Below are 13,650 nucleotides of genomic sequence, written 5' to 3'. Positions count from 1 at the left end.
TTTACTTTTAACAAAGCCATTTTGGATTAAAAATTTACTTAACCTGTCATACCAAGCTCGAGGAGCTTGCTTAACCTATATAGCGCCTTTTTTAGTATGAATACAGAGTTTGGTTTACTTGGGTCTTCAAAACCGAGAGGTTGTTCCACATAGACTTCCTTTTGGATAAATCCATTTAGGAAAGCACTTTTGACGTCCATTTGGAATAACCTGAAATTCTTATAACAAGCAAAAGCAAGTAATAATCTAATTGCTTCTAACCTTGTTACTGGTGCGTAAGTCTCATCATAATCTATCCCTTCTTCTTGCATATATCATTTGGCCACGAGTCTTGCTTTGCTCCTTATGACTTTTCCTTTCTTGTTCATCTTGTTCCTGAAAACCCATTTAGCTCCAATGATAGATTTACCTTTTGGTTTAAGAGTTAATACCCAGACATCGTTGATACTAAATTGCCTGAGTTCTTCTTGCATAGCTTCAATCCAGCTTTTATCAATTAAAGCTTCCTCTATGCTTTTAGGTTTTATTTCAGAAATAAGAGCTACAGCGCTAGACTCTTCATGCCTTTTGGATCTTGTATGAATCCCCTCATCAATGTCACCAATAATGAGTTCTTTGGGATGACTAGACTTGTGCTTCTAGTTGCTGGGTGGTTTGTTAGACTGTTGATCTTTTTCTTCATTTGATTCTTCAACGATCGTTTGTTGCTGGTCTTCTGAAGTCTGAGCTACTTTTGGGAATTTAGACTTTGTATAGTCTGGAGCAGGTTCAGATTCTTCAGGTTGAGTCTGAATCGATTGATTTTATGAAAGGTCTTGAAATTTGACATTCATCGATTCCTCCACAGATTGAGTCTTTTTGTTGTATACTTTATAAGCTTTGCTGGTGGTTGAATATCCAAGGAAGATACCTTCGTCTGATTTTTCTTCAAACTTACCAATTCGATCATTTGCATTTTTCAATATAAAACATTTGCATCCATACATATGAAAATATGAAACAATTGGCTTCTTTCCATTGAATAACTCATATGGAGTTTTCTCTAGAATAGGCCTTAAGAAGACTCTATTAATAATATAACATGCTGTAGAAACTGCTTTAGCACAAAAACGAGAAGAAATGTTACTTTCAATTAAAAGTGTTCTACCCATTTCTTGCAACAATCTACTCTTCCTTTCCACAACTCTATTCTGCTTTGGAGTGTATGGTGAGGAGAACACATGCTGAAAGCCAGATTCATCATAGAATTTAGCAAAATCTTGATTTTCAAACTCACCTTCATGGTCTATCAGTATACTTGAAATAACATATCCTTTCTCATTTTGAACTTTCTTAGCAAATTTTATAAAATAAGAAAATGTTTCAAACTTACTTGTCAGGAAATATACCCAAGTAAATCGTGAATAATCATCCATTATTACTAGGCAATATTTCTTACCTCCAACACTTCGGGTTCTGGTTGGTCCAAAGAGATCCATATGCAAGAGCTGCATCACACAATTAGTGGAAACTTGATTTATCGATTTGAAAGAATTTCTAACCTATTTTCCCATTACACATGATGTGCGTAAATCAGATTTTTGATATGTCAGGTTGGGTAGTTCACGAACAAGCTTCTTTGCTGAGATCTTGGCTATTTGCTTCATGTTGATATGGCCAAGTTTTCTATGCCAGAGATCCGCTTCCTCTTGAATTGAAATTAGACATTGTGAATTTTCTAGTTTGATAACCAAGAGATAGATATTTCCATGTCTTCGCCCCATGAATGTTTAAGAGGAGTCTTTACTAGTTCCTGAACATATTCCTTCTTGAAAGTTGATTTTGAAACCTGTGTCGCACAATTGGCTGATACTCAGCAAGCTGTAGTTGAGTCCTTCCATTAAAGAAATATTGTTGATTGTGAGACTTCTAATCTTTACAATTCTGCATCCGACAATTCTGCCTTTGCTATTTCCACCAAAAGAAACTTTTCAACCATTAACTTGCATAAGCTTTATGAAACAACTTGAGTCTCCTGTCATATGTCTTGAGCATCCACTATCCAAGTACCATTTAACCTTTTTCTTGATAGTAACCTGCATTTTAAAAAGAAACTCAAGCTTTATTTGGTACCCATACTTTCTTGGGTCCAATGGAGTTAGTGCAATATACAGTCTTTGCCCAAACCTTCTTAACAGATTTCTTAACCATAGGACATTCTTTCTCAAAATGTTATGAGCTGTTGTACTTAGAACATTTAAGAGCATTGTGGCCTATAGGTTTTATAAAGACTTTTTGAAAATGATTTCTATAAAAATCTTTTGTAGGTCTTTGTTTAATTCTTTCATTTACTTTTGAAAAATCAATTAGAGGGATAGTTTCCATAGTCATTCCCAAGCTTGATTTGTTAAAGTAAGGTCTTTGTGCTGAAAGAATCTTTTCTAATTTATCAGATTCTATAGAAAACCTTTTTGAAATACTTGAAATATCATTTTTCAAAAGTGCATTTTCTTTTGAAAGAGAGTATGCATTTTCTTTCAAAGTAATAACACTTTTATCTAAATTTTCGACATTTTCTTTCTAAACAATCTCCTGTTGCTTCAGTGCAGAATTTTCCATTTTAGTTTGGAAATCCTTTTGAGAGAGGTTTGGAGACTAAGACACAGATCATCAATATATTCAGAGACTTTAGTAGGAATTTTTAAATTACTTATCTCAGTTTGACTGTCTGAGTCTGAGTCTGTCTCAGAGTCTAAATCTGATTCGGATTGTGCCATTAGACAAATATTAGCATAATCATCATTACTCTCTTCACATTATGTATCACTTCAAGTTTCTGCTTTGAGAGCCTTTCTGTATTTCTCAGTTTTTCCTTTCTTTCTCTTCAGCAAGGGACAGTTGGGTCTGATGTGTCCCTTTTTCTTACATTCAAAACAAACCACATCTTTACTAAATTCATCGTCCTCTGCTGATTTATTTTGAGACCTTTGAGAACTATGTTTCTTCCAATTGAATCTTCTTTCCCTTTTGTTCAGTTTTTTGAACTTTCTTATCATGAGAGCAAGCTCTTCATCGTCCATATCATCTTCAAAATCTGTAATGTCAGAGTCATCGTTAGATTTTAAAGCAATAGACTTTTTACCTTTGGGATCTTCATCTTCATGGATTTGCTCCACTTCATAAGACTGAAGAGTACCAACCAATTCGTCAACGGAGAGTGGCATGATCCTTTGTGTCTCCCTTATTGAGGTCTTTACGTGATTCCAATCTTTGGAAAGTCCATGCAGCAGTTTGTTAACTTTCATGGGTCCCGAGATTGGTTGACCTTGATACTCCAGACCATTCATGATTTCTATAAAACGACTAAGCATGTCAATGATAGATTCTCCTAGTTTCATCTTGAAGGCTTCATATTGATCGAGCAGAATATTAATTCTGGTTTCTTTCACTCGATTGGTTCCTTCATAGGTGATGTGCAACCTATTTCGGACTTCTTTAGCTGTTTCACAAGAAGATATTCTATTATATTCAGTAGGAGATAATGCACAATATAAGGAATAAATTGCTTTTGCATTGAGAGCTTGTCTTTTGGTTATCTGTTCTTGAGTCATCTCACTGGACTCAACAGCTTCTTTTCTTCTTTTTGAAACTGTTGTAGCTTTAGGAATGATTCATTTGTCTATCATGTCCCATTCCGGAGAATCTTTTGATCTTAGGAATGCCTTCATCTTGTTTTTCTATATACTGTATTCCTTTCCATCAAAATAAGGTGGTTTGGTGTTGCTTTGCGCTTCAACCAGACTTGGAGCCAACATACTAGCCATGGATCGTTAACTCTAAAGTAAAAACACTTCAATTTAAATGAGTACACAAGCTCTGATACCAATTGTAAATTCTAGTACGAGCACCTACATGGGGGTGAGTAGGTGCGAAAACAAATTTTGTAGAGTAAAGTATAAAATTTTACTTTTAACCCAAGTTTGTTTAGCAATGGACTTTGAAAAGGAAATTAGACTCTAATAATCAAATAGAGTTACTATCAAAGTAAAAGAGTTTAGGGAAGAGAATAAGAACAAGGTTTATAGTGGTTCAACTTAATCCAAGCCTACGTCTACTCTCCCGCACTGATAGCCAATCGGCTGGATTTCATTATGAATTTAAAGAGTTGTTACAGTATCACGTCCTTCATTCCACCGTATAGAGACTCTACTACACTTCCTCAAGGCTTCACAAAAGTATAAACTCTCTTTCGAGTACAAGTTTATGCTCAACAAATGAATTGACAAAGAACAAGAAGTTTCAGACTTTGGAATTTATCTATCGGGCACTACTTCAAACAACCAGAGCATCTTCCTTATATACTCCTCCATGCCTTATAACCGTCGGTACATTCCAAAGGAGTTATTCCAATCTACCCGTTGGACAGAATCAATTAGGGAGATCTTGAGTTACTTAAGGAATGTGACGATAGCCCACCAATCCTACTCGCCCATACAATCATGATCTAGGTTTCCATAAGTAGAACATTCCAAGTATGCTTCGCCAATCAACGGATCCAAATCACTCGAATTAATTTCAAGACGAATAATAGATTCCGAGATGCTATCTCCAGCCATGAGATCTTCTTTGACCGCTCAAATCAAATCCTTAGAGAAATACTCAATTATGGATAAGTCTTCTTCGTCGGTCTAGGAACTGTCAATGAGGGCAGATTTTAAAATCTTGAGTTTGGCGGTCTAGCAGTCTTCAGACTTTGTCGAAAGAGTCTGTCTTCAGACTTTGTCGAAAGAGTCTGCAAGTCTTCAGACTAGACTGATGGAAATGTGTTGTCAGCTTCAAAACAAATAAGGAATTTTTCTCCAACATTGAGCTCATCTATTAGAGCCATTCTTTGGATTACAGGAATGAGACCATCCAGTCTTCAGTACTTGCATTCACTGTGAAAGTACCTCCTACTTGATATGGATCCAAAATGCCAATCAACGAAAGAGATTAAAAGGCATCTTAAAAAAAAAAATCCATCATATGTCTGCCCCTTGACGAGACCGAGTTATTGAAGTGTGTAGGGACCCGGACAACACGTTCTTGATAGTCATATCAAGGTAAGCCTCAACGGTCTCACGCATCTTTGTGAGGAGCGTGGATGAAATTTCCTCCATAGCAAACTACTTCTTTACGACCTTGAAATTGACGACAATCATGGGCTTGAGGCCGGGACCAGCAATGACCCTTGACAGCCAATGCCTCATGTTACTTTGGACCGAATGATTAAATCTCCTCCCGAACAAAGATCTTGCACTCAATCTCATGATCAGAGTCTCGACATCCTTGACGTCATTTTTACAAGATGAGATGCCGTCTTCATGATATTTCAATGATGGATTTTGCATCGTGAGTAAGAGCCTCATTCATCACCTTTTGCTCCAGGAAATTAATGTCGTAATTCAATACTCCACCATTCTTGTCTTCTCCATCATGATATATGTCGTCAAGATTAGTGAGTGTTGAGTCCCAAACCAAACATCAAATACAGAGACAAGACATGGCATAGCATTGGGTGCACAAAAGACATAAAACACACCCTTATGACAGAACCAAAATGGATAGATAAAAAAAAAATAGAGAGAGAGAGAAAATTCAAGAGAAAAGAGAGAGCCTGTAGATCTTCTTTGAAACTCTGGCCAATGGTGATGAGTGATGATTGTTGGCGTCGACTAGAAGCCATCGAGGAAAAGACCTGTTGGGAAATGAAAGAACTTGTCCACTTGCATGTGTCTGGTGCTCGCATTGCGCAATGGCGAACCTAGCCTCTTGCATCTTTATCCACGACCACACGTTGCCTTGAGATTTACGGCCACCCGTTGCCTCGAGATTTACTAATCAGCATTGGCAAGGGATTCGATTTCAACTGCTTCCTCAAGACAGCGTTCCACGACATGGACGCCAAATATGGACGCTTGGCTGCTGCTAGGCAATTTTTTTTTTTTTTTTTTGATGATTTGGACCTTCGCAAGAATATTGTCACATGGAATGTCATGACCTCAGCTAGATGCTGAATAAGGATGTGGCCTCTTGGAACTCCAAGATCCTTCATTTTCACGTACTCTTGGTCTCTTGGACGCCCATGGGTGTGGTAGGGAACCTTTGTACTTGGCGAGAGGGGAAACATTCCCCATCTTCTTCTTCTTCTTCTTCTTCTTAATCTTCTCCTCATAAATTGAATTGGACTCTTGACTCCGTTGTTGCAAAAATAAATCCATAAAATTGTTGGGAAAATATGGCTTTGAATTGGGTAGAACAATGAAGTTGGATCTTTAGAGTAATCAAATCGAACTTTGAGGCGTGATATCACTTTCTTTAAGAATTTATTTGCCCCGCAAAGTTGCTAATGATTACTGGCAAATTTCTTTTAGGATACAACAAAGTCTCAAATGAGAATATTAGATAGCAATTCTAGTATTTTTCCAAGGTCTCTCATGGGAAACAATTGGAAACAATGGCTGTATAATCTTTTGAAAGAAGACAAATGGAAGAAGAAAATTGTTTGATCATCGGTTAGTGCCAAATCTTGTCCACGTGCGCACTCACATCTTTTCAATGTGGGACAAGGCACATCTTCATTTGTTTTATAAACAAATTACCAGCAATTATAATATGTAATTTGGTACATGTGTCCAGGTAGTTTGTGGCAACTGTTTGATGATGAGGGCCCCAAATTGATTAAGTGGGAAAGATATGACTTCATATAATCATTATGAATTTAAGATATAAATGAATAAGTGGTCACTTCCTCTTGCGTGATATATTGTGAATCAATGTCAAACAACTTGAGTGTGTGCTTAATTTGATGCTTGTGCATGTGTTTGTGATGTGAATCGTTGTGGAAAGATTGTTCTACGAAGGCCTGAATGTTGTGAATTGTGAACCTTGACCTTCAATCAAATCTGTGATTGACAACCTCGGTATGAATGTGACATGTTGACGAACATGTGTTAACCAACCAACGTTATAGACGCCACGAGTGAAAGAATAAGTTATCTCGCCCGATAAGTCGAATCGACCGTCACAAGGGAACCTTGATAAGGTCAAGTGTTCAAAAGAACAGTAGAAGAGAATCTCTCAACTTTTTTCCTCCAAAAAAAAATATATCCCCCAAAGAAATTCAGTCAGTCTTTAATATAGGCGTTTTAGCTGCCACACAAACCCTAAAACCAGCCCTAAAAATCTAATGCCTCATATATATATATATATATATATATATATATATATATATATATAGACTTTGTCAAATATTGGTGACCAGATAATCAAATTGCGCTAAGATTTTCAAGATTCTTCAATATTTGATCTAAGGTCATCTCAACGCCAAAGATCACGAACCATGACGCCAACAGCTTGCCTGAATTGCTTGGCCCGCACTCAAGTAATCAAACCAGTAGGAATATACAATGGATCCCTAGCACCACCTCCTCGATATGGCTCGATGTCCACATCATTCCCTCCCTCATGCAAAGGATTTGCCTTCAAATCATCACTTGCATCGAAAAGAGTCAAGTCAGAAACATTAAATGTAGCGCTAACGTCATACTTACCTGGAAGATCAAGCTTATAGGCGTTATTGTTAACTCTTTTCAACACCATGAATGGTCCATCTCCTCATGGTAATAACTTAGAATTTCGTTACTCAGGAAATCGCTCCTTGCACATATGAACCCAAACCCAATCGTCAGGTTCAAACACCACTTCCTTGCGCCCTTTGTTGGCTTGTCTTGCATATTGCTCATTCTTGCACTCAATATTTGCATGCATCTTCTCATGCAACGTCTCAACAAATTCAGCTTTCTTTGCTCCATCTAAATCCACACGCTCATCAATAGGTAAAGGGGTTAAATCTAATAGAGTTAACAGATTAAAACCATAGACAACTTTAAATGGTGTAAATTTAGTAGTAGAATGCATACTCCTATTATATGCAAACTCAACATGTGGTAGACAATCTTCCCAAGATTTTATATTCATTTTAATAATAGCATGCAACAATACCCCAAAAGTTCTATTAACTACCTCGATTTAACCATCGGTCTGTGGATGACAAGTAGTAGAAAATAACAACCCAGTTCCTAGTCTTTTCCACAATATTTTCCAAAAGTAGCTAAGAAATTTAGAATCTCGATCTGAAACAATTGATCTAGGCATGCCATGCAAACGTACAACTTCCCTAAAGAACAAATCAACAAGATGAGATACATCATCAGTTTTATGACAAGGTATAAAATGAGCCATCTTTGAAAACCCATCAACAACCACATAAATAGAATCTCTACCATACTTAAACCTAGGCAATCCTAACACAAAATCCATAGAAATATCAGTCAAAGAATGCGTTGGAATAGTAATGGTGTATACAAGCCATGTGGTTTAGTTGTAGACTTAGATTGCTTACAAGCAATGCATCTCTCACAGACACGTGTGACATCTCTTTTCATATGTGGCCAATGAAAATGTTCATGTAACACTTCATAAGTCTTATTAATGCCAAAATGTCCTATTAAACCACCGCTATGCGCTTCTCGCACCAACAATTTACGCAAAGAACACTTAGGCAAACATAGTTTGTTTTCATGGAAAAGATAACCTTCATACCTATAGAATTTATCAAATACAGCATGCTCACATGCTTCAAACACTCTCCCAAAGTCATCATCATCAGTATATAAGCCCTTGATATGCTCAAAACCAAGACATTGTGCTTCTAAAGTAGTTAGAATCGCATACCTTCAAGAAAGTGCATCGGCTACCACATTCTCCTTGCCTTTCTTGTACTTGATCACATATGAAAAGTCTCGATGAACTCCATCCATTTGGCATGTCTTTTATTCAACTTTTGCCGCCCTTTCAAGTACTTCAAGGTCTCGTGGTTGGTGTGGATCACAAACTCCTTCGGCCATAAACAATGTTGCCAAGTCTCCAAAGCTCGCACTAAAGCATACATCTCCTTATCATAGGTAGGATAATTCAATGTTGCTCTACTCAATTTCTCGTTGAAATAAGCTATGGGACGCCCTCCTTGCATCAACATGGCTCCAATTCCTGTACCAGAAGCATCACACTCTACCTTAAAAGTAGCACTGAAATTTAGCAAAGATAACAAATGAGCATTAGTCAAATTATCTTTTAGCAGATTAAATGCTTTCTCTTGCTCTTCTCCCCACGTGAAACCCATGCGCTTCTTGATAACCTCAATTAAAGGTGTGGCAATGGTGCTGAAATTTCTCACAAATCGCCGATAAAAACTTTCCAATCCATGAAAGCTATGCATGTCTCCTACGGTCTTAGGCGTTGGCCATTTACGGATTGTTTTGACCTTTTCTTCATCAACCTATATACAACAAATCCTAGAAATACTAATTCGTTGGTAACTAGAGAGCACTTCTTTAGATTAGCTTATAATTGCTCGGCCCTTAAAACCTGCAAGATAGCTCGCACAGGCTTAATATGGTCGTCAGGGCTTCGGCTATATATCAAGATGTCATTGAAATAGACAACCACAAATTGACCAATAAAAGCACGCAAAACATGATTCATAAGTCGCATAAACGTGCTCGGTGCATTAGTTAACCCAAATGCCATGACTAACCACTCATATAATCCATACTTGGTCTTAAAATGCAGTTTTCCATCATCACATTCTTTCATCCTAATTTGATGATAGCCACTTTTCAAATCGATCTTAGTGAAAATGCAAGAACCTTGCAACTCATCCAACATGTCATCTAATCTAGGAATAGGATGTCGATACTTTACCGTAATGTTATTAATTGCTTGACAATCGACACACATTCACCAAGTTCCATCCTTCTTTGGCACCAAAAAAACAGGGACAACACATGGGCTAAGACTCTCTCTCACATACCCCCATTCCAATAGTTCGCTAACTTGCCGTTGAAGTTTCTTTGTCTTCTTGGAATTGCTTCAATATGCAGGTTAGGTAGGTAATGGCGCACCGGGAATCAAGTGGTATTCCTCTAGGAAGTTCATTAGGAAAGACCAATAAAGACACAATAGAACTATGCAAACTTAGGTCAAAATAATTAGTAGAAAAGAAAATCTCCTTGTACAAAAGTACAAGCATCGGTCGGTCTTGAACTAAAGCTCTCTTCACCTCACTCAACTTTGCATAAAAATTCTTTTACCTATTTTCTTTCCTTTCTTCTTTTCCTTCGGTTTTTACCACAATCCTTCTCTCGGCTTCTCATTTTCCTTGCGCCTCAGACACACCACGCAAGCCCTCGGATTTCTCACATTTTCTCTCTCTCTCTCTTGACTTCTCGTTGTAACTTTAACTGATCTTGATACACCTCACTAGTTGTCATTGGTACCAAGGTATAAGTCTCTTGATTCATCACCAATGAATAACGATTAGTATACCCATCATGATGTACCCTTCAATCATATTGCCATGGTCTTCCAAGTAAGATATGACCCGCTTGCATAGGTACAACATCACACTCTACCTCATCTTTGTATCTCCCTATCTCAAATGGGATTCGAACTTCCTTCGACACTTTCACCTCTCCACTATCATTTAACCATTGAAGTCTATAAGGCCTAGGGTGCTTTGTCATCTTCAAACCTAACTTATCCACCATAATGTAACTTGCCACATTTGCACAACTACCTTTGTCAATTATCAAACTACAGATCTTACCATTCACCACACATATTGTATGAAATAAGTTATCTTTTTGTTGATGATGCTCCTCCCCCTTTACTTGCACACGAAGAAAACACCTAACCACCAATAAGTCTCATTTTATAGCTATTTCTCCATCACTACAATCCTCCAAATGTGGCATATCATCATCATTTTCTTCCCTTTCACTTTCGACTCAATAACACCATGTCCAGTCATGATCATCATCCTTCTATTAGGGCATTGATTCGCCAAATGACCCTCGCCCAAACACTTAAAACATTTAATCTCACGAGTTCTAGTGTTAGGGTTTTTGGTTTTACCAGAAGCTGGATTCATTCCAATTTTACCGTCCCTCTCCTTCTCCTTTGAGGTTACGGTTTTGGTGTTGTTTCCTCTCCAATTTGGCTTCTCATCTTTCTTCCAATTGGATCTCCAATTCTGATTTAAACCTCCTCTACTCTTGTGATTTCAGTCGAATTTCAATTGCCGCTCAACTTTAATGGCTTTATCCACCAATTCCTCCAATTCAAGATAGTGTTGCAGCTCCACCACCCTTGCTACGTCTCAGCTCAAACCACCCAAAAATCGTGACATTGTGGCCTCATGATCCTCCAGCACATTAGCACGGATCGTGGCAATCTCCATCTCCTTGTGATACTCTTTCACGCTCTTATTGCCTTGTGTGAGATTTTGTAACTTTTGAAATAAATCTTGATGGTAATGACTTGGTACAAAATGCCTCCTCATCACCTTTTTCATCTCATCCCACATCTTTATCGATCTTTCACCATTGTGCCTCCTACTAGTTACAAGTTGATCCCACCAAATTATAGCATAATCAGTAAATTCAATAGCTGCAATTTTTACCTTTATGAACTCAGAGTATCGTTGGCAATCAAATATCATCTCCATGCATTTCTCCCATTCTAGATACGCATCGGGATAATTCTTCCATTGGAAAGAAGGAATCTTCATATTGATATCGCCAAGTTCATCATCTTCTCGGTGTCTAAACCCTCGGGCTCCATTTCACCTTTCAAATCGAGCATCTCGATCATCCTCCATGTTGGCCTCATCATCATCATAATGCCGCTGCCTTCTATGTCGTGTTCTAGAGGTGTCTTGGTGATGTTGTGGCCTTTCGTGGGATAGCTCTCGGTCCCCATCAACCCTCATGCCATTCCCCATCATTCGGCCACTAATCTCCTCCACTACGGCTCTTTATTGCTAGATGCTTTCCACGAGTGCTTCATCCCTTTGGATGGAGTCAACCTCCCTTTGATTCATGCTTTCTTTTCGTGACATATTTTAGACCTCTAAGTAAATGTTAGTCATAATAATCCTCTCCAATCACTCCCTCACGTATTTCTCTCAAGGTGTTTGTCACTCCCCTCGTGTTTAACTCAGTTCTAGACTTTTTTCACTCTCAATTAAGCTTATACACTCTTGTCTTTTTCCTCTCGTATTCTCTTTTCACAAGCTCTTTATTGGACTCAAAACCCATCTCTCAACCCCCTCATGACAATTAATCAAACTAATCAAACAAGATTAGATCACTACTGATTTTGTTTCAACAAGTAACAATTTCAAACCAACAAGTACAACTTTCGAAATTCCAATTGAAATGCAAATCACTACTGATTTTGTTTCAATTTGGTATACTAACAAACGAGTCACCTTCTTGATTTTTTTTTTTGTTCGGCTATTTTTTTCTACCTAATTTGTTTTTTTTTTCTCTTGCGCACTTTTTTTGTGTGTGTGTTTTCTTTCTCTTCTTTTTTTTTTGGACAAACTTTCTATTTTTTTTCTTTTTTTTGGATGAACTTAGATACAATTTAAGATGTTAGGGAAAAAAATTAAAACTAACAGCAAACAACTACATATGGAAGCAGGCAAAAGGAATCATACTTGGTTGCTACTGTTCACTTTCCTCTCCATTTGGGCGATTCTGGCACTATTCACTCCAGCTGGTTTTTTGTAGATTCTGGTTGATCCCGCTGGTATCTGGAGCTGATTTTTCGTGGGCTAGGTCATCTGGGGACCGCCTACAAACCCCACGTAAGCTTGGCTTGGTTGGTTTTCGGTCATCAAGATGGGAGCTCTCGATCATAATTTCTGGTGCACCTAGCTTTTCCCGATTCTGGTCTCTGTCTTTGTGGGTGGCTTTGATTGGTTGGTGTGCTGATTGCTGGTGGCTTTGACTGACTGGTTGGGTGGCCCTTAAGCCCCTACGAACACTTGGTATGGCCTGATTTCTCTCCTTGAATTTATTCTAGGGTTTGGGCTGGTGCTGTGTTGGGATACTGTGCTGTTTCGTAATGGCATCCTCTTCGAATCTCCTAAGTCAGTTGGGCTGTCCAAATGAGGAGTCCCAAGCGGGCTCTAGGCATGGTAGGAGCCGCCTTAGATCTGCTTCTCGTGGCCCTAGAGTGGCTCGTCCTGCTGGACAAAAATGAGTGAGCAGAAAGCCCCTCCAACCCATTCATGGGTTAATGTTGCTAGGCTCTCGGCAAAGGGATATGAACTTAGCTTCGTGCCTCCAACTTCTGTTGGAAAAAGAGGAGTGGTGCACCTCTCTGAGGAAGTGGTGCATGCGGTAGATCCGAAATGGAATCATTGTTTGATGGGGTATTTCATTGGCAAGAAAGTGCCGTTCAAAATGACTGAGTCAGTCCTTAAGGAGACATGGGGCTCCCATTTAACTAAAATGCTTGCTAATGATGAAGGATTTTATTTCTTCTTTATTCCTGACCCTGATTACCGCAGGAAGATTTTTGAGGATGGTCCATTGACAGTGAATAGAGTGCCACTTATTCTGAAACAATGGGATCCCACTCTTGTGCTGAGGAAGGACTTGCAATCCTCTGTGCCCGTTTGGATCCGTATGAAAAACACACCTTTTGCTTATTGGTCTGCTCTTGGGATAAGCTAGATAGCGAGTGCGGTCGGTAGACCCTTATATGTGGATCCATTGA

At 38.4% G+C, this 13,650-nt stretch overlaps 1 pseudogene; it reads right to left on the bottom strand.

Moving 5' to 3' along the window:
- Positions 1-7,398: 7,398 nt before the first annotated feature.
- On the bottom strand, positions 7,399-11,434 carry LOC120286935 (annotated as a pseudogene).
- Between the last annotated feature and the right edge of the window lie 2,216 nt (positions 11,435-13,650).

Source organism: Eucalyptus grandis, chromosome 8 (assembly GCF_016545825.1).
Source record: "Eucalyptus grandis isolate ANBG69807.140 chromosome 8, ASM1654582v1, whole genome shotgun sequence".
Classification (NCBI taxonomy): Eukaryota; Viridiplantae; Streptophyta; class Magnoliopsida; order Myrtales; family Myrtaceae; genus Eucalyptus; species Eucalyptus grandis.
Note: the sequence above shows the minus strand (reverse complement) of the source record. Positions and strands in the feature narration are given on the sequence as shown.